Below are 27,511 nucleotides of genomic sequence, written 5' to 3'. Positions count from 1 at the left end.
CCAGCACAGAGCCTGAGGCGAGGCTCGAACCCACGAACCACGAGATCATGACCCGAGCCGAAGTCGGACGCTTAACCGACTGAGGCTGGGGGTGGATCTTAAAAACAGATTTGGGAGTCACGTTCCCGGAGACAAGGCTTGTGTGAGGCCCAGAGTTTGCATTTTCACCCTCCGTGCCCAAGCAACGTATTCATTCATTACACATCTGTTTATTGAGCACTTACTACAGGCCGGCAGCATCCTAGATGCTGGGGATACAGCAGCAAGCAAAGTCCTCAAGTCCACTGCTGTCATGGCACTCCCACTCTGGAGTGGAGAGACAGGCCATAGCTGGATAAATCTGTAGATAACATACCAGGTGGTGGTAAGGTTTACGACAAAAACCAAAGCAGAAGTAGGAATGAGGGGGTCATTATCTCTGTGTATTGAGTGTCCTGAGAAGCTTTTTTAATACAGAAAACCGAAGTACATTTCTAAGCAGATTCCCGGGGGGGGGGGAGCGTTCCACATGGAGGGAACAGCAAACGCGAAGACATAATTCTGGTGCCATGGATTTGTTCGGATTTAAAAAGCACTTACTGTGTGCCGATGCCTTATGGCAATGATCTTCTTTCAAAAATACAGCCACTCGGCATCACTAATTATATGAGTCCCATGTTACCCACAACTACATGGGGGATTTGGCCACAAATCTAGAGCCGACGTCTGACCCAGGTGACTGATGGGAGTTTCCCCGAGCACAGTGCTTTCGGGGAACAGGTCCCTCCTGACAGATGGCGACTATGCACAGGGGTAAGTAAAGCATTACTTAACTAGATGCTAGCACACTAACGCAGCTGCCTAAAATGCTATTTAGGAAGGGTTAATGATTTGGGATCGTGCAATGCCATACGAAGCAGAAGAGCCCACAGAATCGTGTAGATAGAATGAACGTAACTATATAAAGAAAAAAAGCTTCACAAGAATATAAACCGAGAGGAAATGTGCCAACATGTGAGCTTTGGGATTGCCTCTAAATAGCACATGTCTTTAACTCTTCCCTCTTCACGACGTCCCAAAGACGTCTGTGATGAGAAGCAGCTATTTTCTGGATCATCAGGGGCAACGCCATGAAAAATATTGCAGACATGTGTATAGCCTTCTCCTTCAGAGGCCCCTGCTTGGAGTTTTGACCATGATCCCAGCAGCAGGTGTGAGTGGCCACGCCACTCGAAGTCCTGTGCGTCACACGCCCATCCCACACACGTCCCCTTCAGGGAGGCCCCGAGCCAGGCTCGGTCAAAGGTCCCCAGGACCAAGGTCTGGCCGCTCAGGGAGGGAAGCAGGAAGGAAGCGTGCGCTGTCTTCATCCATCACGTGGGCTGGCCGACGGAGTCGTATTTTACAAGACATACGAGGGCTCCACTTGCAAATCTTACCACGTTTCGCTGTTATAAATTCTCCCAGCTCTTATTAATAGAATATAATGGCAATTCCTAGAATAATGGCCTATTATCCAAAGTCACAGAACAACAGGGCAATCAAAATCAGACTGAGTTATAGGGCCCGAGAATATGCTGCAAGGCAGGTAAATTCTGGCTTCCAGAGGAGGGACAGTAGGGCCCATGCAGCAAGTCAAATAATATCCAAGCCAGTTGTTTCAATCGCTTGAAGAAAGCAATAGGTGTGCAAGGCCAGTAGCAGCCCGGAAATAGATGACAGACCAAGAAGTTAGGTGGACATTTGATGGGCTACAAAATGACCCCCCAAATAGCCATATCTGTTCAGTTTTCAGTTTTGTCTTTACTTCCTTCTCCCTCCAAAGTGTTTTCATTTCAATTCTGCTTCGAGTCTAGTTCTAAGTTGACAGCTCTGGATATGGTTTCTTCTTCCATCAGGTAAAAACCACTCCAAACATACGACTGAGACCTGACAGGGCCATTTTGAGGATTGAGGTGAAGTCTTTGAAGTTAAAAAAAAAAAGGGGGCGCCTCGGTGGCGCAGTCGGTTAAGCGTCCGACTTCAGCCAGGTCACGATCTCGCGGTCCGTGAGTTCGAGCCCCGCGTCAGGCTCTGGGCTGATGGCTCGGAGCCTGGAGCCTGTTTCTGATTCTGTGTCTCCCTCTCTCTCTGCCCCTCCCCCATTCATGCTCTGTCTCTCTCTGTCCCCAAAATAAATAAAAACGTTGAAAAAAAAAATTAAAAAAAAAAAAAAAAGCCCTTGGGGTTGTCTCTAAAAAAGAACCAGAGTAATAGGACCAGAACTCAGGAAGCTTCGTGACTCACTCTCCCACCACCAAGAGACACACTTGTGTCAGAAGTCCTTGACGCGGACTTAGCTGAGAGTACCCTGAACCCACAAGTACCCTGAAGCCACTGCCACCTGCTGTGATGAATTATCTGTGACTCCTCCAAGCCAGCTGCCAGATCCTTCTAACTCACTCCCTATCTGCCACATCCTCACAGAAAGGCCAACTTTCATCATGGCCGCCCCTCCAAGTCCTTGCATTCTTTTCTTTTGTTAGGCTCCAGAGCAATGGGTCTCAACCCTGAAAACCTGGGGAACTTTAAAAACATCCATGGCTGGGACCCACCCCCAAGAGATTATGATTTAATTGTTCTGGATCCTTGCTGCTCAAAGTACGATGCTTGAGCCAGCAGCAACAGCATCACCGGGTGCTTGTTCGACGTACAGGATTTCAGCCCTACCTGTGACCTAACTCACCAGAATCTGTATTTCAACAAGAGTTTCAGATCATTCTAATGCACAGTAGAGTTCAAGAAGCACTGGTCTGGGAGTAGAGCCCAGGAATTGTTTTCAGTTCCCCAAGTTAGTCAAGTGTTCAGCCAAGACTAAGAAACCCCCATTTAAGGTCTATCACTGATCTTTCCTTCTTGCCGACCACCACTAAGCCCAGAGACCTGGGCAATAAACCAGGTAATCCCTACTTCACCCCTCACAAGAAGGGCCGTTGTTGACTGTGGAAAATTTCCTCCATCCCTTCCTGCTTCCCTGAGGCTTACCCCAGCCAACCACATCTGGGCCAGTCCCCTCCCCCCACAAATTCCACACCCCAGGAATTTTTTTATTCCTTTCCTTCTCCTGTGGCTGACCATTTTCCCGTATTGTTCAGGGGATCAGCCTCCGCCCCGTCTCCTGTCTTCTCCCCCCGCCATTTTTGTTTCTTGGCAGCTTTCAGGACAAGTGTTTCCACAACAAGAACCACTGAACAAAAGAAGGGTGGGCTTTTCTTTCTCTTGTCTTCACAACACCAGCTCCTCCCACGCATGTGGCTTTCTACATGACCCAAGTGCAAGTGATGCTAACGGTCTGAAGGCAGAGAAAGAGAGGACACAGCAAATGGAGAGCTGAGGGCAAGGCATCCTTTGACATCTAAAGATAAGAACAGAAATGGCAGCTTTTAAACAGTCACAATAAGCCGATGTGGGGCAAGCAACAGATAGAAACTTGAGACAAACCTTGCATTCTATCATTAGGAGAGTCCACAAAATGGCACCAGATATTAAAGGCAGCCAAAGGTCCAACACCTAAGATTATCCGATTTCAAATTACAGCCCCAGTGCTCAGAAGTAGCCATCTCACGGAAATGACCGCAGGAATCGAGGTGCCCGTTGTCATGGTCACCTTCCAGGGCAAGGTTCCGGGAGCAGCAGCTGGCCGTGGAGTTGGCAGGGTCTTTCCGAGCCCTAGACCACCGGGCATAAAAAAGAAAACAACAGGCAAAGACTTGCCTGTAATATTCAGAAGCCAAGAGTAGCTTGAGAAGAGGTACGGGTGTCTCTTCACCTCGCCCATCAACAACATTCAACAAGATGAGAACGAAAACGAGGAAATTCTTCACTCCTGAAAAACTTACTCCGCTTCCAGGTACATGGGCTGCTCGTGAAGGTCATCGGGTACTACGTGCTCCCTGGCGGCTGGTCACCAATACAAGGCAAAGTGTTCGCTATTTTGTGTTTCATTCGGTCCCTACAGAGTCAGCCTCCGGGAGTCCTCTGCCGCCTTATCTTCCCTGTCTCCTTTGCTCTCTCCCTTCCTTCCCCTCTGCCCTTACTGGGTCTCAGCACCAAGTCATCAGGGGGCCATCACTCCCACCTCCGCCCCGAGGGTACACCTGTCAGCCCTTAGCATCCCCACCTCGTCCCTGTTCTCCAACAAGAAGCATCCGTACAACAAAACGACATTTTCCCCCAAGAAATCGCATCTGAAAACATAACTTGAATACATTGTTACGGCAAGAGATGCTCTTCAAGCCCGGGGCAAAGATGTCAGGGAGATGAAGTTCCCGCTGACATCTGTCTCTCCGACGGTTATGCTGGGAGAAAGGAAAGGTCCCACCAGACGCCATGTTCCGTGCAGGCAGGGGTACTTTCTGCTGTTTTCCAGGACTGGTTAAGTCTGGGTGGAACTTCCGACGGGACCAGGCATCAGGGAAAAGGAGAGAGGCAGAGAATCTCTGAAGAAAAGTCTTTAGGAGCAAAGGGGGCCCGCAGCCTTCTGAAAGGCTGGTGGATCCCACAGGGAGCCGTGGGGTCTGTACCGGCGAGAGCACCCTCTTTTCGTCTTGTCTTCTCTCGGAGCGGAGGGGACGCAGCCCCCTACAAGCCTAAACGCTCTCAAAGACGTGAGCCGTATCTGGAATGTTCGCGCCAATCTTGCAGTCTTACTCGGCATGTTTTCACATGGAAATAAGTCTAAACGGCCCCTTCCAGTTGGACATCAAGCAGACCTGTGGCGCTGGTTAAGAGGGAACACCCACACCACTCTCTCTCTCCCAGTGATTACAACTAAGAACCCCGGACGGAATGCATAACACAGTCAGCAGTCTAAAAAGGAAACCATAGCAGGCGGATGGAGGGAAGGTCGGCCCTCAGAGTCACGGACGGGGCCACGAGTTCCCCCAGTTGTTTCTTCGCTCCTGTATCCCCCGGCTTACACTTGGGAGAAAGGTCAAGTCCCAGAATCGCTCAGCGGTCGCCAAGGGGAAAAGGCCCAAGAGAAGCCACCTCTTTATGGCCAGAGAACAGAGTGAGGAGCCCCCCCTGGTTGTTGTTGTTTTTCTTTTCTTTCTCTGTGTGTCCTGCCCGGGCAAATGTCCCAAAGCTATATGCTTGTGATGGCATTGGCAGCAGCCGTAGACGTGCCTACGACTGACAGAACATCCTGCTTTGTGACCAGGAGGATGAAAAGGCAAGAGGGAATCCTGCTGGTGTCATTTTCTCCCTTCCCTCTTGATGCTACACTTCGGAGCCAGACCCGGTCACAGGAAATGCACAACCATGCTGAGAAGCTAAAACCTCACCTTCCTAGCTCCAGGAGCAAGAAAGGGAATCCAGAGACCTAGGGGGTCTCGGGGGAGTCACGGAGTGGATGGAGCTTTCAGAAATAGATCACAGAAAGGGGTGGACGCACCTCTATGCCGTCTCTAACCGTGTACGCATGGGACGGACCTCAAGCAACATACCAAAGGCTCTGAGAAATGAACGAAAGTCCAGATGGTCACTCAGGTCCCAAACTTGCCCCTGGAAAGAATGTAAATGCAGAGGGTCAAAATAGTGCGACTCACATTTGGCAAACGAACTAATACACACAGGATCTATTCCGGCACTCGCATGGTGGGTACATTTCATCTATTTGTCAAAACCCATATGTACACCAAGAGGGAGCCCTAACGTAAACCATGGACTTTTAGTGATAATGACGTGTCGACACAGGTTCGTTGGCCGTAACAAATGTACCACTCTGGTGCTCGATGTTGGTGGTGGGGAAGGCTGTACGTGAGGGCAAGGTGTATTTAGGAACTCTCTGTAATTTTCGCTAATTCACATCATACAAAATACGTTCTACTGACCATAAAGGAAATAAAGTAGAAACAATATCATAAAGGTACGCGGAAAGTCCCCCAAATACTTGGAAATTCAACAGCACACTTCAGAATTATCCTTGAGACAAAGGAGGAAATCTCAAGGAGAATTAGAAAATAGTTTGAACTGAATTAAAAATGAAATTATAACAATTGGGGTGCACCTGGATGTCTCAGTCGGATAAGTGTCCGACTTCAGCTCAGGTCATGAACTCACAGCTTGTGAGTTGGAGGCCGCATTGAGCTCTGTGCTCACAGCTCAGAGCCTGGAGCCTGCTTCAGAGTCTGTGGCTCCCTCTCTCTCCCCACCCACCCCCCTCTGCTCCTCCCCCCACCAAAAAATGAATAAATATTAAAAAACATTTTTTAATGAAATTACAACAGATCAAAATTCAGGGATGCAGGGATGCCTGGGTCGCTAAGTCGATTAAGCATGTGACTTCAGCTCAGGTCCTGATCTCACAGTCCGTGAGTTCAAGCCCAGCATCAGGCTCTGTGCTGACAGCTCCGAGCCTGGAGCCTGCTTCAGATCCTGTGTGCCCCCCCTCTCTCTAACCCCTCCCCTGCTCACACTCTGGCTCTCTCTCTCCCTCTCTCTCTCAAGAATAGGTAAACATTAAAAAAAAATTCTGGGATGCAGTTAAAGCAGTGTATACAGGAAAAAGTATAGCATTGATTATATATATGTGTGTGTGTGTGTGTGTGTGTGTGTGTGTGTATGGAAGAAAGGTCGTACATTATTAAGTTTCCATCTCATAAACTTAGACAAAGAAGAGCAAGATAAACCCAAAATAAGCAAATGAAGGAAATAACAAAGAGAAGAACAAAATCAATAATATTGAAAACAGAAAATCAATACAGAAAACCAATGAAACTAAATAGTGTTTCTTTGACAAGCTCAGTAAAACTGATATACTTCCAGCCAGACTGATAAAGAAAATTTCAGGGAATACAGAAGAGTTGCCATAACTACTGAGTTTATCAAGGTTGCATGATACAAAGTCTTGGAAGACTCAGCAGTGAAATTATCTATATTCCCCAAATTGACCTTATAGATTTAAATATAACCACGATAAAAATCCCAGAAGGATTTTCTTATGTATTTAGATAAGCTGATCCTAAAATTTATATGGGGGTCCCTGAGTGGCTCAGTTGGCTAACTGTCCAACTCCTGATTTCGGCTCGGGTCATGATCTCATAGTTTGTGAGTTCAAGCCCCGCATCAGGCTCCTTGCTAACAGCACAGGGCCTGCTTGGGATTCTCTCTCTTCCTCTTTCTGCCCCTCCCAGCTTATGCATGTGCACGCCCTCTCTCTCTCTCTCTCTCTCTCTCTCACAACATAAACTTTAAAAAATACATAAAATAAAATAAAATGTATATGGAAAGGAAAAATGAGCTAGAATAGTGAAAACAATTTTGAAAAACAAAAAGCCTAGAGGATTCACACTAGTCAACTTAAAAATTCACTGTGAGAAAAAATGCAAAGTTACTGTGTATCTATAATAATCAGGATGTGTATTAGCAAAATTAATAAAATATTAAAGAATGGAATAGACTGAAAAGTACAGATATAAGACTACACAAATATAGTCAGTGGATTGTTTTACAAAGGCTAAAAATGGAGAAAGGACATTCTTTTCAACCAATGGTCCTGAAAGAAATAGACATCCATATGCCAAGAAAGAAAGAATGAGAACTTTGACCTATGACTTCTATATATAAAAATTCACTCAAAATGGATAATAGAGTTCACGTGAGACATAAAATTACAAAACTTTGGAGAAAAACTTGGGAGAACATTTTTGTGACCTTGCATAAAACAAGACTTTTTAGGTTTGACACCAAGATCATGATGAATAAAAGAAAGAAATCAACAAACTGGACTTCATCCAAGACAGTCTTAAGAGAATGAAAATACAAGTTATATACGGGAAGAAAACATGTTACATATACCTGAAAAAGAACTCATGTCCGGACTGTATTTACAACCTCTGAAAATATAAGAAGAAGGAAACAGTCAAATATAAAAATGGGCAAAAGACTTGAATATTCTCCACCAAAGGAGATATACAAATAAAAAATAAGCACATGAAAAGATGCCCAAGAGACACCTGAGTGGCTCGGTCGGTTGAGCATCTGACTTCAGCTCAGGTCATGATCTTGCGGTTTGTGAGTTCAAGCCCCACGTTGGGCTCTGTGCTGACAGCTCAGAGCCTGGAGCCTGCTTCAGATTCTGTGTCTCCCTCTCTCTCTCTGCCCCTCCCTCACTCATGCTCTGTCTCTCTCTCTCTCTCTCGAAAAATAAATAAGAATTAAAAAAAGTTTTTAAAAAAGATGCTCAAGATCATTAGTCATTAAGGAAATGCAAATTATTACAAGAGATACCACTATCACATTAAAATAATGGCTGAATTTTTTTTTTTTTAAGTTGAAAATTAACGCTACCAATTGCTCATGAGGATTTGGTGTAGCTGAAATCATAGATTGCTGGTGGAAAGGCAGTGTGTATGGCCACTCTGGAAAACACTATCTTACAAAGTGAAATACATGCTTCCTATGTTACTCCGCGATCCCACACCCTAGGCGTTTATCCTAAAGAAACGACAACTAGGGCACCTGCGTGGCTCAGTCAGTTAAGTGTCTGACTCTTGATTTCAGCTCAGGTTATGATCGCCTGGTTCGTGAGTTCGAGCCCCGCTCTGAACTGACAGCTCTATACTGACAGAGCAGATTCTCTCTCTCCCTCTCTCTCTGCTCCTCACCCCCCCCCAAAATAAATAAACATTAAAAAAATACAAATGTTTGTGACAGCATTACTCATAATCACCAAAAGTTATCAACCACAGTGCCCTTTGTGATACAAATGAATCAATCAACTGTTGTACATCCATATAAACGTACTGTATGTAAATTGTTTTAAGAATAAAAAAACGCCCCTTGGGAAACCTGTTTGGTCATAGTTACCTTACAAGTCAGCATTTTCACTCCTAGATCTAGATGCCCAGAGAAATGCTTACATATATTCACCAAAATGTAGGCTTTGTAAGGCTCAGAGCAGCACTGTTTTGTGGCCAAAACCCAGAAAGCTACCCACAGGTGCACCAAGTGTAGAGTGGCCCAGTAAAATGTGACACAAGTCACAGAGTGCGATACTGTAAGACAATGAGGACAAACTAAGCTACACTCGAAACATGGACAGATCGCACCATCAATGCTGAGCGTAAGTGGACACTAAAGGATACTTACTGCCCGATTTCATTCATATAAAGTACACGCACAGTCAAAACAAATCCTCGGGGCGCCTGGGTGGCTCAGTGGGTTGAGCGACCGACTTCAGTTCAGGTCATGATCTCACAGTTTGTGAGCTCAAGCCCCGCATCAGGCTCTGTGCTGACAGCTCGGAGCCTGGAGTCTTCTTCAGATTCTGTGTCTGCCCCTCCCTTGCTCATGCTCTGTGTGTATCTCTTTCTCTCAATAATAAATAAACGTTAAAAAATTTAAAAAAAAAAATCCTCAAAGTCAGAAGGACTCTCAAGAGTGGTGACTCTTGAGAGAGTAGTAACTGTTTCTTGATTTGAGTTTTATGCTATAAGGGTGTGTTCAGTTTTTGAAAACTCGGTGAAAACCCTTCTGATTTGTGTACTTTTCTCTATGTGTACTTCTTTTGTTTTGAGTGTATTTATTTTAAGAGAGAAGGTGCAAGTGGGGGAGGGGCAGAGAGAGAGGAAGAGAGAGAGAATCCCAAGCAGGTTCCACACTGAAGCATAGAGCCCAATGAGGGGTTCTAACTCAGGATCCATGAGATCATGACCTGAACCGAAGTTGGACACTTAACCAGAGCCACCCAGGCGCCCCTATGTTATACTTTCAAATTAAAATTTTTTAATAAAAAAGATATTAAGCGTTTATTTTAAATATTTAAGTCAAGTGCTCCAGGAACATACACTGGGAGCTTCAAATAACCCTTGACCTGAGTACATGTACTGCAGTTTGAGACATACACTCATAATGTTAACTTAAACCTCATGATCATCCTGGAAATGATGGATCCTGTCCAGTGCTCCATGGATGATCCAGAAGCCTCTGGATTCCTAGTTAAAAAAAAAAAAAAAAAAAAAAAAAAAATATATATATATATATACATACATATATATATATATATATATATATATATATATATATATATACATACACACACATATATATATAAATTTTACCAACAGCAAGATAAAGCATCAGTGTTATCTTGGGGTTGCAAATGGTTAGGGTAGAAAATTTGACAGGGCAAAGACTGTGAGGCTCCTGTGGGGTAGCTTCATCTGCTACTTATTCCAAATTAGCAATAAAAAGAAACAAACTACTTTTATATGCAACAACATATATATAAATCACAAATAGGGGTGCCTGGATGGCTCAGTCAGGATGAGCATCCAACTCTTGATTTCGGCTCTGGTCACGATCCCAGGGGTCGTGGGATCAAGCCCCGCGTTGGGCTCTGTGCTGAGCACGGAGTCTGCTTGGGATTCACTCTCTCTCTCTCTGCCCCTCTCCTTTGCTCACACACTCTCTCTCTCTGTCTCTCTCTCTCTTTCTCTCTCTCTCTCTCAAATTATATATACAATCACAAATGCTTTATGCTCAGTGAAAGAAACCTGACTCATAAGGCTATGTAGTGTGTGAATAGACAACCACTTTAACTCCCAAGTGCCTATACAACTCCCAAGTGCACAACTCCCAAGTGCATTCCCACAGAGAGACATAAAAGGAGCTCTCTTTGATTACTCTTCTTTTTCTTGGTCACCCATATTTTATTCTCCTTTCTCTGTGTATCTGTGAGTAAAAGCTAGATGATGCTGCAGTAACAAACAAGCCCATTGAGTAGCTGTAGGAAAACAAAGTTTCATTTCTCACTTATTTTATAGTCTGTGGTGTATTGGCATGGGCTCTACTCATCACAGCTGCTGTGGGGCCCCAGAGGATCGCCATGCCAAAGGGAAAAAGGTTTCTGAGGGTCTTTTATGTCCTTGAAGTAACCTGTGTTGCTTCTGCTCGCAGCTCTTTGGTTATAACTCTTCAAAGGCTCTATCCAAGCACAACGAAGCTAAGAAATGCAGCCCTACCACATGTTCAGAAGGAGAACCAGGAATGTTTGTTGAACTACATTATTTACTACTATTATCTTCTAAATTCATATTCCCAGGAGATAGAATGCAGCTGGCTCCACCTGACTGAGTTGTCCTCCCCCATTTGAGTTAGCTAGCTTATTGGTCGGTGGGGAAAGAGGAAATTCTACTTCCTATATGGGATGGATGGATAAGGATGAGGAAGGCATCCCACAGGCTCACAGGTCAAACAAAAAGCCCCGCATGATATAGAAACAGGACCCTTGCGGGGCACCTGGGTGGCTCTGTCAGTTAAGCATCTGACTCTTGATTTTTGGCTCAAGTCATGATCTCACAGTTCATGGGATCAAGCGCCACATCAGGCTCTGTGCTGACAGTGTGGAGCCTGTGTGGGATTCTCTCTCTCCCTCTCTTTCTCTCTCTGCCCCTCTCCTGCACATGTGCATGTTCTCCCTCAAAATAAATAAATAAGGGGTGCCTGGGTGGCTCAGTCGGTTGAGCGTCCGACTTCGGCTCAGGTCATGATTTCGCGGCCCGTGAGTTTGAGCCCCGCGTCGGGCTCTGTGCTGACAGGTCGGAGCCTGGAGCCTGCTTCCGATTCCATGTCTCCCTCTCTCTCTCTCTCTCTGCCCCTAACCCACTCACATTCTGTCTCTGTCTCTCTCAAAAATAAATAAACATAAAAAAATTTTAAATAAATAAAGTTAAAAAAAAAAAAAACAGAAAGGAATAGGACCCTTGGGTGTGAGTACAAAAGGGACAGGACTCGTGGATTACCAAGCACAAAACAAAGCAGTACAATTGCCAGGACGAACATGGCAAGAGCTAAAGCAGAAATGCCCATTACCAAAACTCAGTCTCCTACTAGAATATTCCTTCAAGGAAATGTTTCAACTGTGCAGCCATTGACATATGCAGATTTAAAAAAAAAAAAAAAAAGTTTCTCAATCCAAGTTAAACCATGATAGGGACCGAGCTAATAAAAGCACACTCAGATTTTTCTGCTGCTCTCCTGCATAATTTACGTACCAGTCAGACACGAGTTTCATTAAATCAAGAGCTATCTTGTCCAACCTTTCAACTGTGCGCAACTTTGTACAAGATGAAAACAACCTAATCCATCACGGTGGTAGAAATTTTTCTATTTCTTCCAGGCCCTTGCTGCCAACAAAATGCCAGGAGTCTTGCTTCTTTGGATGGTTTATTAAAATGCAGCAGGACCCAAATTTCATTAGGGCTGTGTAATAACATGTTCTGCCCACCAACTAATGCTTGCCAGATGTGCAAGTTCAGCCACATCTGCGAGCACCAAGCCACCTGCTCAGAGGCATGGGCCTCCAGAACCAATGGAAGGAGAACGCTGCTAATGCTTTATTTGCACTCTAACCGCTGCACCCTGTAGCAAAAAATATTTTTCTTTTCTTTTCTCTTTTGTTTTTTTGAGAGAGAGAGAGAGAGAGGGCACAAGTGAGCGAGGGGCAGAGAGAGAGAAAGAGAAGCGGGGCTCGCCCGAAGCAGGGCTCGTGTTTTTGCCTGAAGTGGGGCTCGAGCTCACCTGATGTGGGACTCAAACTCACGAACAATGAGACCATGACCTGACCCGAAGTCAGAAGCTTAATGACTGAGCCACCCAGGTGCCCCCAAAAGTACTTAAATTAAAGTGGGGAAGGGGGTTTGCAGGGCAAGATGATGGTATTCAAAGGGGCTACGGTTGAGATGAAGGTATTCTTGGCTAGATTTTTGCAAGCATGTTCTCTGGACTTCCGCACCCATACATTTTGAGGCTGAACACCAAATTCCCATCCCCACAACAATGACCTTCGGTAAGTTCCTGAAGCTTCCTGAGCTTTACATTCCTAGTTTGCAAAATGGGAACCTGACCTGAGCTGAAACCAAGAATCAGATGCTCAACTGACTGAGCCACCCAGGCGCCCCCACATATGCATTTTTTAACGTGTAGGTAGGGCCAGAAAACCTGGATCTCTCTTCCATTTTCAAACCATACTATCCTATACACGCACACGCACACGCACACACACACACACACACACACACACACATCTCTTCCTATCTGTCTCTGTCCCTTTAATCTGTCTCCCTTCCACTGTCCCTCTGGGACTTTCTTTGACTGGGACCATACTATAATGCAGGGCTTGACAGGAGGGGCAGGAGGGCCACGGAAGTTTATTTTTCTGAAGGTAAAAGTTCAGAAACAGGCAAACAGACTGATCTCTCCACGCCTCTCCCGTGCCCCCCAGAACATAGGAGAGTGCTAGCACAAATCACTACCTACACATACCTATACCAATAAATACCAATAAATTGTTTCCTTTGGTTTGTTTTTGAACTTCACGTAAATGAAATCATCCTAATATATTCCTATATGACTCGTGTTTTACACCCAGCATTATAATTTTTTAATGTTTATTTATTTTTGAGAGAGAGACAGAGAGACAGAGCACAAGTGGGGGAGGGGCAGAGAGAGAGGGAGACGCAGAATCTGAAGCAGCTCCAGGCTCTGAGCTGTCATCACGGAGCCCAATGTGGGGCTTGAACCCATGAACCCTGAGACCATGACCTGAGCCAAAGTCGAATGCTTAACTGACTGAGCCACCCAGGCGCCCCTACACCCAGCATTATGTCTTTGAGATTTACTCATGTTGATGCACGAGGCTATAATTTACCACATTCACCACCATATAATATTCCCCTGCGTGGCTGTACCATAATTTGCTCCGCCATTGAGGGACACCGGTCCTGTTGCCATTTTTGCACTATTCGCGATGGCCCTGCAAACAATGTACAGGATCAAAGACCCCCCCCCCCCCAGGGCATGAGCCAGGAGCACACTGCTTTGCCACATGTTGTGCATATTTTTGGCTTTAGTCTACAGTCCCAAATTCTGCTCAAACAGCTTGTTCGTTTACACTCTGACTTCCCACTTCTTGGCAGAAACACTGAATCCCATCTTCGAGAATGTTATTCCGGCAAGTAGAGGTTGCTGGAGTTTTGGAACACTGGCCAAATCACCTCCCACATATGCCACCTGGAAGGTCATGGTCGCAAACATTCCACCAGGGCAAGCAAGGGCTTTGTCGTGTACACAATTCCCAACAGAGAGTGTCTTGAGATGAGTGGTTTTGTGCCACCCCCCGCCCCCGCCCCGCTTTGGGGATAACACTTCCCCGGGATGAACTTGGATGGTTCAGCCCATGAACAGAACATTCTGTAGCTGCCACTGTGTTTCACATGGGGATGGTGGAAGCTGGCGTTAAGACTTTGTTTCCAGACCACGTCTCCTCAGCAGACTCCTCCAGCGAGACGGCGCCGTCTTTGAGAATGAGATCTACACTCTTCTCCCTTGCTTGTGTCTGTAATGCCGAGTCTGGTGTCTGCACATCCTAGGTGCTCAATTAAACTTCACCCAGTAGAGTCCAGAGTTAATCGCTTTGGCAGACAATGCGATGTGTTACCAAACACCTGTCTCCTCCTGGCTGGGCACAGCCCTAGCCAGTATTTTCCAGCCTCCTTCACAGTGTTCTGTAGCCACGTGACTGAATTCTGCTCACCAAAGGCGACCAGAGGGGATATTTGCCACTGGCAGTCCTGGCCTATCAAAACCTCCCACGGGATCCACGGGATCATGCACGATCTCTTTTCCTGGCTGCCAGCTGGATGCTTCTTTTCTTTCCCCCTCGGCCATCATCCAGGTTCACATCATGAAAGGTGACAAAGGCATCCTTTTTGCAATTAAGCAAGGAAAGGGATGCCTGGGTGGCTCAGTCGGTTAAGCGACCGACTTCAGCTCAGGTCATGATCTCACAGCCCGTGCATTCAAGCCCCACCCCGGGCTCTGTGCTGACAGCTCAGAGCCTGGAGCCTGCTTCCGATTCTGTGTCTCCCTCTCTCTCTCTGCCCCTCCCCCTGCTCACACTCTGCCTGCTCACGCTCTGTCTCTCTCTCTTTCAAAATAATAAACAAACAGCAAAAAAATTTTAATAAATTGAGCAAGGAGATAAACATGTTTTCTCTTTATTTTATTTTTTTTTTTAATGTTTATTTATTTTTGAGACAGAGAGAGACAGAGCGTGAGCAGGGGAGGGGCAGAGAGAGAGGGAGACACAGAATCTGAAGCAGGCTCCAGGCTCTGAGCTGTCAGCACAGAGCCCGACGCGGGGCTCGAACTCACGGACCGTGAGATCATGACCTGAGCCGAAGTCGGACGCTCAACTGACTGAGCCACCTAGGCGCCCCAACATGTTTTCTCTTTAAACCAAGCGAAGCTATGTGAGCGCCTCTTTGTGCATTTTTAGTGTGATTGTTTGAGAAAGCACACGAGCACACTCCTGGTTCAGACCCTTATGTGATTTGCTGCTCAGCTGCCCGGACTAGCTGCCAGGTACCCCTCAACGTTTACCCACTGGTTAAAGAGAAGGAAGCATAAGGAAGAGTGATGTTGAAATTCACCAAGGAAGCGGCATGGTATATGAATTGTCTACTGCAGCATAACAAGTAGCCCCAAACCCAAATGGATTAAAACAAAACCCTGATTATCTCACACTATTTGTGAGACTCGGGTATCTGGCCAATTCAGCTGCAGTTAAGGTGCTCACTGGTCATCAGAAGTCTCAACGGGGAAGCGATCCACGTCCCAGTTCACTCTGTGACTGTGGGTAGGATCCGGCTCCTCACAGGACATTGGACTGAAGGCCTCAGTTCTCCACCAGCCATGGGCTGTGGGCCACCTTGGAGGATGGGGGGGGGGGGGTTGGTGAAGGCTTCCTTACAGTATGGCGGGTAGTTTCATTGGCATGAGCAAGGGTGAGAAGAAAAAGAAGGGGGGCAAAGAGAAGTGACAGTCCTTTACAACCTAACCTTGGAAGTGAGATCCCATCTCTGCATTAGAAGTCACAAGGTCCAGCCCACACTCCAAGGGAATGAACCTTCTCAGAAGCTCTGCCTTCCACACAGGGAGCCTAAAAATGATAATTCTGCCAATTCCCTCCTACGTCTCTCTGAGCCTAATCTCTAAATTTGCCCTCATCTCCTCTTTTCTGTCAACCCTTACATATAAGACTCAAACTCCCACTAATTATGCAGTTGACTTTTTCTTAAGTCAAGATGCAGGAAGTCCAAACAGAGGTCACAAACACAGGTCCTGCCTATCTTTAGTGCTAAAACATAATTAAGTTTCCATCTGCATTTGAACCCTGTGTTTCCCAACCAGGTATGATAAACTATGTAATCTGTGAGTGTATTTGTTGACAAATCATGGTGGGTTTTTTTTTTTTTTTTGCATAATTAATTTAAAGTAAATGAAAAAGCCCGTGTCACTTATCAGACGTGAAAACAAAGTCTAAACATTCTTAAATTCAATGTTTGTGACTCGTAACGTGTGCAAATGACCAAACAGGTTTTTCTTTTAAATCCTGCAGGTTGAAGACAGGTAAGAGATTACACGGCCCCAGAAGGAGGTTCCAGAGGCAAATTTTTGAACAGCGCCCCTCTGTGTGACATGCTCTCCTCTGCTCTCCAACTCCTGTGACCACGAACAAATCAGACACATTGGAAAAGACCCACCGGAATCTTTCCACGGCCCTGGGAGCAGCAGCGATATGGAAATATCAGTCCCCAGAAAGCCCACACATTTTAATGAGCCACGCCAGCTGGAGTGACGAAATCCTTCAGCCATGTCGAATGCTGCCACGGCTGGGCTGGCCCTGGATGACAGAAGCAGCCTCCTCCCAGGGACACCACCCTGTGTTCAGTCACATCTGCATGAGACCCAAATGTAAAGCGCCTTTTCCCAGCTGCTTCCGGGAGAAACTCGGGCTACGTTGGAGAGCAGCGAGCATGGCATTCTAGCTGAAGTTCAAGTGCGTTGGGGGAACACCAGCTGAGGCAGGAAATGGGCTGGGGGCGAGGTGGGGGGGGGGGGGGGGGTAAGAGGCAAGAGCCAAAAAGCAAACATAATCAGTCCGGCAACCTTACGATGACATTTTCAAGTGTGAGGTCATTCTGAGTTCCAGAACCGGGAACATCTTTAGATATCAAAATGGCTTTTGCTAAATGCCTCTTTGGCAAATTTGTCTTTCCTTTGGCTCGTGAAGAGAGGATAATCGTTTATGCATTTATGAAAAGCAATATGACCCTCCCAGAGCCGACGGGCATCCACCTGGAGGCTGTCTCAGTCTCTCCCTCTAAGCCACTTCTGCTCTTTATGTCAGCAGATATTTATCGAGGGGCCACAAGGTGCCTGAGAAATGGTCCCTGCCCTCAAAGAGCTTTCGGTCTGATCTGGGGACAGCTAGGACGCAGATGGTCAAGACATAACACGGACTGCGACCCTTTTTACCGAAGTGGTGATCACTCTGCTGCTGGGGATCCTGGCCCAGTTGAGGACGTGGGTTTCTGGGTTACGACTAGCTGAGACCACAAGAGCGAACAGAAGCGAGCGAGAGAAAGTAAGAGGAAGTTCAAGACACGCAGTCTATACATACAAAGACTTAAGAGAAGGCGGCATGGTCCATGCCTGGCCCTGATCAAAGCACAGCGCCTGTGTTAATTAGCTTATCCTCAACAACTTTGGGCGGGTGCTCCTATTATCTCCACTTTACAAAGAAAGAAACTGAGGCACGGGGAGGTCAACTGACTTTCCCACGGTCCCACAGCTAGCGAGCGGCCGAACGTGGTTCAAAATGATTACAGCACAATGTTCTCCACCCAGGGAGGCGGTGGGAACGAGGAGGTAGGCACAGGTTGTCCAGAGATCGAAAAGCAGGCAGGGGCCCAAATCATGAAGGTCCACACACATCATATAAAGAATCTGCAGGCGGCGAAGCAGCCCCTGAAGGGGTTCGAGCTGGAGGTGGTAGGAGCTGGTGTGAGCTCTAAAAGCCTCGTCTCACGAGCCTTGTGGCAAATGTACTAGAGGCCAGCGAGGCTGATGGGGGGAGGGGGGACCTAAAATCTGGGGAGAGATGATGGTGGCCTGGGCTAGAGGAGCGGCAGTGGAGAGGATGGTACCAAAAGTACCAAAGAAATGGGAAAGAAGGCAGAGAGAAAGGCATGGAAGTCAACTGCCAGGCTCCTCCTGGCTTGGGCTCCGCACAGATGGTGGGACCACCAGGAGAATTCACTGAGATCCTAGAATAACAACGAGGACTGGCTCTATTCCTCAACCATTTAATGGCACTAGGCTGGACACTTGGAAGAATGCATCTGCCCTAGGGCTGCTCCTGCCAATGGGACCAGAATGTTCCCAGACACAGGCTCCTTCTCCTTTGCACACTGTGTAGGAGAAGAGGGCCGGCACTGGTGTCCCTAAGTCCTCCTGGCCTATGCTTCTGGGTTATCCCTTTTTGAACAGGGGTTGGCCTGGGTCATCCCAGGAGGGACATGTGACCCCAAGAGTCCTGGTGAAGACTGAGCAGATACACCCAGTTGCCTCTGGACTTTTCCACCTTCCCCCAACATGTAAGAATTCTCTTTTGATCCCAGATCAGGTTTGGCTCCAGGCATATTTTACCGACACATGTGGATTTTCAGTGAAATTTAATCTATTTCTGATTCTTCTACACTGAACTCATTCACATGGTGTGAGGAAACAGCTACTTGACATCCAGAAAACCTTCCCAGACATTTTATGACATTTTAAAGCCTTCTTTTCTTTTGTCTAAGACATAGGAAGCAACAACGTGCCAAGTGTAAACAAACTTCCTCCAAGATGTTTGAATCTGATTTTAAATGTCTTCTCGGATGGAAGTAAGAGCAAAGAAAACAAGAGATGGAGAGGGGGCAGACAGTGTAATGAAAGAAGGAACATGGTTTGAGCATTCGAATAAAATAAAAAGACAAAAAGAAGGGGGAAGGGAGGAGAGGAAGGGGTGAGGGGGAAGGGGGCAGGGAAGGGGGAGAAGGGAAGGGGGAGGGGGGGACAGGGGAAGGAGGAATACAGTGACGCAGGATGCAAGAAAAGTCCCAGAGTCATCACTGGCTCTCACACTTCTTCCCCATTGGCCTTGTCTTATGTCCTTCCACGGAAGACACCTGAAGATGCTAAGAGAATAGATATGTTGAATGATCACCGTGTGCATAGTTCCAACTATTCTAACATCCGTAAGTTGCCTAAACGTCCTGAATTAATCAGTGCTTTCTATGTTGTGGCCCTATGGGTTGCTCTAAGAAAGAGGTCCGTAGATACGTAAACCATTTAAGATTAGCTTCTTTTTTTATTTTGGAGACTTTCTCTCTCCTACTTCTTGGGAAAGAAACTCTGAAAGCCACCCAGAAACGATCATTTTCTATAGTGGCTGACACATCTGGGGGTTATGAAAGATGTCTGCATTCTTTCTTTCACTTCTAGCCAACACTTCAGGAGGCTTGCTTTGTCTGCCCTGTGCCCCTTTCTTCCAGAAGAACAGGCTTGCCTAGCCTCCGCCCTCTTCTGCCCAGCCATCACCTAGGACCCACCTCTGAAGCAGTTAGTTTATTAACAGTTCTGAGAAGCGAGAAGTCAAAGCAGGGGAGATCCTGTCCAAAGAGGCATTTATGGATGGTGAAATTCAGGGAGAAGTGTGCATTCCACAGAGGGCAGCCCTGAAGTGTGCATCGTAATTGCACCCTAGGAAAATATGCCCTCTCCTCGCAGCTCCAACCCCTCCCTGATGGGCTGATCCCAGTTGTTAGGGTCTGCTGATGGGTCCCCAGTGAGGCAAGGGGCTAATGAAGAATTCATCTGTGCTGATTTGCAGAGAATGGCCATTGATTACTTTAAGTCAGTTTCCTCTAGACGAAATGTAATCCAAAAGAACACAGGGTGAATCAACTGAAGTCACTGTCAACAGACCACACCCCAGAACAAGGCAGAAAGGCAGCAGGGAGAAGGTGGTCCAAGCAGGATGCCATCTGCCACGTCAGTGCCTCCATCTTGTTTTTTGATGTCTTCTCTCCTTGGCTCCTTTTCACACTGAGGCACTGAGAAGGGATCTTCCTTGGAAACTTTGACTTAGTAATATCATCAGCATCTGCAAAGGATTTCTCCCTTGTTTCCCTCCCCCCTCCTGCTAGAAAAGAAGCACTGATGTGGCAGGCAGCTTCTTCAAACTCAGGAACCATGGTTGCCATTTCTGTGTGTGTTTGGGGTATGTATTTATTAATCGGTGCCCAACCCCTTCCACGGAGAATTTGATGTGGCTGCGAGGAAACCATAAAGCAGAAATTATGAATAAAAAATACCAGAACCAAGCAGACCTAAACAGATTGGGAAGGCACAGGTTCCCAGTCAAAGATAGCAGCCTGAGACCCACCCCGTCCTCATCTCTGTCCCTCCCAGACACCCTCTGAAATAGAAATGCAGAAGGAAAGAAATGAGCATGCCTACACAACGGCTGTCACATGGGGACTCTGATGAGCTAGAATTGAACCCATGTCAACTTCGCCCTAAAGCCTTGGAGGCTTCCACCATGCTACAGCATGCAGGAGGGGAAAACTAATTGGCTCAAATAAAGATAAAGCCTATAAACATACCCGCAGGAAATGGTGACTTCCGACACTAAGCCAACCCACAAGCAACAGGGCTGACAGTTGCCTCTTTCTTTCTGGCCGGCGGAAGGGGAGCATCATCACTATATGCAAATTGAAACAGGCTTCATTAAGCCAGACCATTGTGCTCAACTGACTATGAGGCATAAATTCCGCAAAGACACCCAAAGTCAAGTCACTGCCAAGCATTCTTCCCAAGAGATCCAGCAACCAAGGTTTTCCCCGGGGATGTTGAAAGGGAGCAGCTTATGCAACAACTAGGAAAACAATAGCAAACACCTCACAACTGCCAAAAAGGAGAGGTGGAAATTAAAGGCCAATTCCAGGCCATTCCATATATTAGATTCTGTCTCCAGGCTAACCAGAGAGACCCAGTTCCCTCATTGGTAAATGGCAATAATAATAGTGTCCAGGGGCGCCTGGGTGGCGAAGTCGGTTAAGCGTCCGACTTCAGCCAGGTCACGATCTCGCGGTCCGTGAGTTCGAGCCCCGCGTCAGGCTCTGGGCTGATGGCTCAGAGCCTGGAGCCTGTTTCCGATTCTGTGTCTCCCTCTCTCTCTGCCCCTCCCCCGTTCATGCTCTGTCTCTCTCTGTCCCAAAAATAAAAAAAAAATAAAAAAAATAAAAAAACGTTGGAAAATAATACTGTCCACCCCACAGAGGTACTGGGGGGCTCAGTCAAATAATGTCCGTAATGGCTTAGGACAACGTCCACCATATTGGAAATACCCCATAAGCAGTTTTTCTCATTACTATTCTCACCGTGAGGTATTGACAAACTTTATTGTTAATTATAATAAATAATAACTAAAAGGCCATAGAGACAGAAAAGCGTTTGGGTTTTTGTTTGTTTGTTTAAGCTGTGGCTTCTGTGGTCTTGCAGAGTCCCACTGATATGCTTTAACAGGCAAAGTAGGTACCTTTGCCTACTCAGTTCTCCCCAAACCAGGCTCCAGGCCCAACTCTGGCTGGAGCTGGTTGTCCATCCCTAAGTATTTTTAGATCCTGGCTGAGTGGTTTCTCTCCTTTTTCAAAACGGCTGGATGACAGTTTGCCACTAAGAATAGCAGTTTTCCAGTGTCATCAACAAGTCTCTAAGGCCTCCTAACATGCGGGTACTCAAGGGAAATGAACTGGCCACGTTCACCTGCAGACCCTGAGCTGCCCACGCAAACACTGGCCAGGCCTACAGCTCTCCCCACACACCCCACTCCTCACGGGCCTGTCAGGACATTAAAGGGAGGTATAGAAACGTGTCCTCTCTCAGGAGACAGAGAGGGAGAGAGGGAGGCGGTCTTGACCCGGAATCATTGGCATTTCTTCTGAGATGCTTGAATTTGCAACTAACACATAGAGATTGTAGTACATACCGAATTCAAGCTTAAAACTCATCTTTAAAACTTCAGAATTGGGGGCGCCTGGGTGGCTCAGTCGGTTGATCATCCGACCTCCGCTCAGGATCATGATCTCACGGTCTGTGGGTTTAAGCCCCACATCGGGCTGTGTGCTGACAGCTCAGAGCCTGAAGCCTGCTTTGGATTCTGTGTCTCCTTCTCTCTCTGCCACTCCCCCGCTCTCTCTCTCACTCTCACTCTCAAAAATAAATAAAACATTAAATATATATATATGTATATATATATATATATATATATATTTTTTTTTTTTTTAACTACGGAATTGGGAAGCAGATCTTCCTTAGGGAGCACTGTGGTCTGAATGTTTGTGTGCCCCCCAAATTAGGGTATGATAAAATCCTAATGCCCAATGTGATGGTATTAGGAGGTGGGGCCTTTGGGAAGTGATTACGTCATGAGGGTGGAGACCCCATGAATGGGATTAGTGCCCTTATAAATAGACCCCAGAGAGCTCCCTAGCCCTTTCCACACCATGAAGACACAGCAAAAAGTCAGCAGTCTGCAACCAGGAAGAAGGCCTTCACCAGAACCCGACCATGCTGGAACCATGATCTTGGACTTCCAGACCGTACGTAGAACTGTGTTCATAAGCCATCCGGTCAATGGCATTTTGTTAGAGCAGCCAGAATGTACTAAGACAGGAAGCATAACTAGGGCTTTTATTCAGACAGGCAGAGCCTGATGATTTCATGAAGGAATCGTCTTCCACACCTGGTCTCAGGGACATTATTACCCCCACCTTATGGACAGGACACCGGGGCTCACAGATTGTCCCCTGCTCAGGGTCACAGAGTTGCTCGATGAAAGGGCAGGATGGGAACCCCGCCATTGTGACCCGATCCCCGTGCATGCTGTTTGCAGTACTCTAAGATGCCCTGGGACCCATCCCAATCTGCAAGCTGCTTCCCATTGGTCACAGTGGGTCACCATTAGGTCATCCCAGCCCATCACCACATTCTATCCCACCCCTCTACTTGCCTGTAAATCATGTCACGGCACCACGGCCCACATCCTAACCACAGGCCCCCAAAGTACACCCAGCGGCTGGCCATCCATCCTTTAGCTGACCCGACCCCATGCGGTCTGTGCCTCCCCAAAAGTAAGAACATGCCCCTCACCAGGCAAGATGACAAGAAGAAAGCAATCCCACCTCAAAATGAGGCCCCACAGTTTGCCGTGTGGATCCAGAACTCAACTGGTCATGCCTTTTGGTACAGCAAGACCACTTCCGGAAAGATGGTGGGTGGGGGCGGGGGGGCAGGGAGAAGGGGAAGAACTTAGGAACAGAAGGCTCATGACAGACTCAAACGGCAAAGGATTGAACCCACGTAGAACAGGGCGTCATGGAGCAAACAAGTTACAGTGTTATGGTAGGTAAAAACTACGTTCGAGAATATTTATGATGTAGAAAATACGTACGATATGAATTTACATGTAAAAGCATGTGTGAAGGAGAAACTCCGTTACTCACCCTAAACATGTGAATATGAATGAATATGAATGTGTTCATTCATTGATTCAGCACGTATGTGTTGCCTACTATGTACCACGCAGTGTTCTCGGTTCGTATATATAAACCTCAGTGCTTGAGCAAAAGACGAACAATCTAATAAAATGAAACAAAAAAGAAAATGAAACTGAGCCAGAATTTGCAAAGTGCTTTGAATTTCTCATAAATAGATACCAGATTCGACTGTGTGTATCAGGAGCAAGTCTTTTCAAGGTATCTAACTTTACGGAGAGCATTAATCAACACCATTTACTCCGATACCCGTAAGTCAAAGGATGAAAAAGCACACACACAAAGGATGTTCTTCTTCATATGAATTCCTACAACTCCTTCCTGATCCCCTTGAAATATAACTTTTGTGACAACATCTTCATATTCCCCTGACCCTCTACCACCATCGTGTCAGGCTCTATCAAATGCTTCCTCCTCTGCGTTTCCATAGAACTTTCTCTAAAACCAGTTGCATACAACTTTATCACATGATTTCCTAAGTTTTGGGGGCTGTCTTCTCTGCTGGAATAAATGTTAGTTATCTTTACATTCCCAGTTTCTGGTACCTGGGACCCCATCCTCTCCTCCCGTGTCTATGGCAGACGTGACTACGCGATGGCAATGTTGTTCCCCACTGAGCCTGGGCAGATATTCGGAATACTTTTCAACACAATGCAATCAACAGTTGGGGTCGGCGTGCACCATGAAGTCTAATTCCCAACCAGACTTAGCGTGGTGCCTGGGGCTGGGCAGATGCACCACAAAGTTTTGTTGATTGAATAAGCGAAATGAGCAACTATCCTTAGGTTTCTGGAAATAAGAAGAGTAAACTGATAAAGTAGGACAAATGCCCCACTATGAAAACTAGGACAGATTTACACAAACAACCAGTTGGCAAATTCAGACGTGAAACCGAAAAGATCTTCGGGAAACTCACCCAAGCAAGCCCAGCCTCAATGATGTAACTGGAGTTACGTCAGATGTGTTGCTAAAACCAATTAGGCCGATCAGCTGTGGTGAATCATGATAGAGTGATCGCCGTTATGTCAATAGGGTTGGTAAGAAACAGCTGGGCTATAATTTTGGCATGTAAGATCCCACTCGGCTCCCCCAGTTGACAAATAAGTATACATAAAAACATTAACACAGCGCTGGAAGCTTCTCTCAATGTTTTAAGATGAAATGACAACAGCACGTTCTTGGGAGAGCCACAAGAACATAACAACTTAATCCTGGCCAAAACATTACATATTTTTTTTGTTGTTTCTAAAGCAATAAAGCAAGGGAACACTTACTGATATGGTTCTCACACCTGGTAAGAATACTAATAAAAATCTAAATTTCCAAAGTTCATAGTTCTGAGAGAGGAGTTAAAGAAAAAAAAAAAAAGTACCAGGAGTCTTCTAGTCCCATTTATTCCTGCCCATGTTTCCATGGATTCCATGGATTGCTCAGCCAATAAAGAACATCGTATTGCAATGAGTTATCCCCAGTCATCGTCCAGAGCACCCAGCTGGGGTTGTACTTAGCATCATCTGGGAAGCTTTAAGGAAAATATTCATGCCCAAAGAATCAGCTCCTAACTTCAGTTGTGCATTAATTGGGAATTTTCTTGAGTCAGTAGAATCTCACCGAGTAGATGCTCTATACAGGAATTGGTCAAAGTAGGATATGTCCACTAGCAAAAATCAAACCTTAGTAGAACTCGAAACTCAGACACCACGTGCTTTCAGATTTCTTCTTTGAGGCCCCAAACCACCCTGTGAGTTACGATTATTACTATACCCATTTCACAGGTGAGGACACCTGTGACACAAGTGAGGACACTGAGGCACAAAGTAACCCATCCAGGATCACACGGCTAGCAAGGTGAGACCACAGTGCTCGGACCCAGGGTCTCCCAAACCCAATTTTTGAGTTCTTTCCGCTTCATCATACAGCCTCTCCGAAATAAGTCCTATTAGTTAGAAATTCGTTGTACTTGGCTCTTACTTAACTATAAGCCTCTTCTCCGAACAGACCACACGTCTGGCCAGTTTAGCAGTTACAAATATCAGAAAACTCGGCGAACAGCTCTCCTCTTAACCTCTGAAGGCTCACAACTTGGCCAAGAGTGCGCGTGGTGACCAGGCCCTGGGGAAACATGTAGAACGTGGCGGGTGGGCCTCCCCACTGTCTGCCTAGGGCTCACACAAAGTGTAGCCCGTGAGAAATGCTTAGGCTGCTGCCTTTCTAGGCTGCTGGGGACCAAACAGCACCATTATCTGATTTCTGGACTCCAATAAAAATAAAGCTGGAGAGCAGGGTTCTGGACATCCTTAGCAAAGCTGTTTCAAAACAGAAAATTGAATGTGACGAGGTGTCAGAAGACATCGATCAGCAGGTCCTTCCTCGGCGCCCCTGGGGAGCCTAGGTCTGGATTGAGCCCTCTGGAACCATCATTATTGGATGTCCGGTTTTCCAACTTCAAAGGTATGGAAATCTCAAGAGATTCTCAAGACAAGCTAAGTAAGATGCAGCTTTTAGGCACTGCTTGAGGTACAAACAATGGGAATCCAGGTCCCAGAGGCTCCTCTTATGCTTTAAGTTGTCATGAGCTCAAGCCAGAAGCCCCAAGAGCAGGGAGGAGGCTCGGAAATGCTCAATATCAGGCTGGGGGGTCAGCCGGCAGAGGGAGTAGGTTCTGGACTGCTCCTGCCCCCTCCAGTCATAGGCCGGACTCACCCAAGCTAAGCCTGAGCCCTCACTGGGAATGTATGATCTGTGCATGTCCTGGTGACAGAGTTTGTGATTTACCTCTTCAGGCCACCAACAGATCAGGGACTTCCGGGTCTCTTTCATGACTAGGACTTACAAAACAGTGATAGTTCTCTTTGTACAAGGTATTTCTTCTAAAATATTAGCTGAACCCAGAGAAGTAACATGCAGTGTGTAGGTCCAAGGGAGAAGGCTCACAGGTGTGTGCCTCTATTCCTGGGCTACTGATCCCCAGGGCCTTAGGGTCACATACAGGAATATCCTGAGCGTGAAAAAATGTCTCCCGGTGGGAAAGGGACATTGTCATTAATTGAACACCTACTACTTGCCAAGCACTGTGCTGGGAACATTCAATGAGATCATTTATGGGAAAGCACTCGGTAATAGAAAACCCCTCTATAAATCTTAGGGCTTGTATTATTTTGTTACATCCTGATGATCAAATAGAAAGAGTAATAAATTATGGAAAAGAGGAATGAAAGTGTGGGAAAGAAACTCGGATTATAGATTTGAAAAGATGGTTTGGGAATAAAATTGAGAGGGCTTACAAAACGGGGCCCCTGCCGGCAGCAGAGAGAGCTGGAAGCCATTTTCCTAAACACATCGTACCTGGCTCCCTGCGGCCATCTGCATCAACATCACGCATATGGGATGGCTCTGAGGCCCCTGACTCCAAACACAGAAACAAAGGTACTTCCACACCAAGGTCCTAGAACCAAGGGCGCAATAGAAGAGAGGGTTGATACGGTTTTGCAATAGAACGTGTCCAAAAACAAAAACAAACATTCTTCTTGAGTCCAACAGGAAACAAGAAAGTGACTGTATTAGTGTGCTCTTTTTTTTTTTTAAAGTTTTTATTTATTTTTGAGAGAGGGAGAGACAGAGCATGAACGGGGGAGGGTCAGAGAGAGAGGGAGACACAGAATCCGAAACAGGCTCCAGGCTCTGAGCCATCAGCACAGAGCCCAACGCGGGGCTTGAACCCACGGACCGAGAGATCATGACCTGAGCCGAAGTCAGCCACCCAACCGACTGAGCCACCCAGGTGCCCCTGTATTAGTGTGCTGTTGCTGCTGCAACAAATTACCACAAATTCCGTGGATGGAACCAACACAAATTTATTCTTTCACTGTTCTGGTAGCCCAAGCTGAAAATCAAGGTGTCAGCCAGGTTGTATATCCTTCAGGGGCTTATGGGAAGAGTTTGTGCCCTTGCACTTTCCAGCATGTAGGGCCACCTGCCTTCTTTGGCTGTGACCCCGCCCCCTCCAGCTTCAGAGCCAGTGGCATAGCATCTTCCAACCGCTC

General features: G+C 46.5%; 1 long non-coding RNA gene across 1 annotated transcript in view; it reads right to left on the bottom strand.

Moving 5' to 3' along the window:
• Positions 1-5,418: 5,418 nt before the first annotated feature.
• The window catches only part of LOC121042449 (uncharacterized), a 127,348-nt gene continuing 105,255 nt past the window's right edge, over positions 5,419-27,511 (bottom strand). Inside the window, exon 5 of the long non-coding RNA XR_005796207.1 lies at positions 5,419-5,523. This is a non-coding gene — a long non-coding RNA (uncharacterized LOC121042449). The remainder of the gene's footprint in view (positions 5,524-27,511) is intronic.

Source organism: Herpailurus yagouaroundi, unplaced genomic scaffold (genome assembly GCF_014898765.1).
Source record: "Herpailurus yagouaroundi ecotype Mexico unplaced genomic scaffold, PumYag 185, whole genome shotgun sequence".
Taxonomy (NCBI): domain Eukaryota; kingdom Metazoa; phylum Chordata; class Mammalia; order Carnivora; family Felidae; genus Herpailurus; species Herpailurus yagouaroundi.
This window is presented reverse-complemented; position numbering and strand designations above follow the sequence as displayed.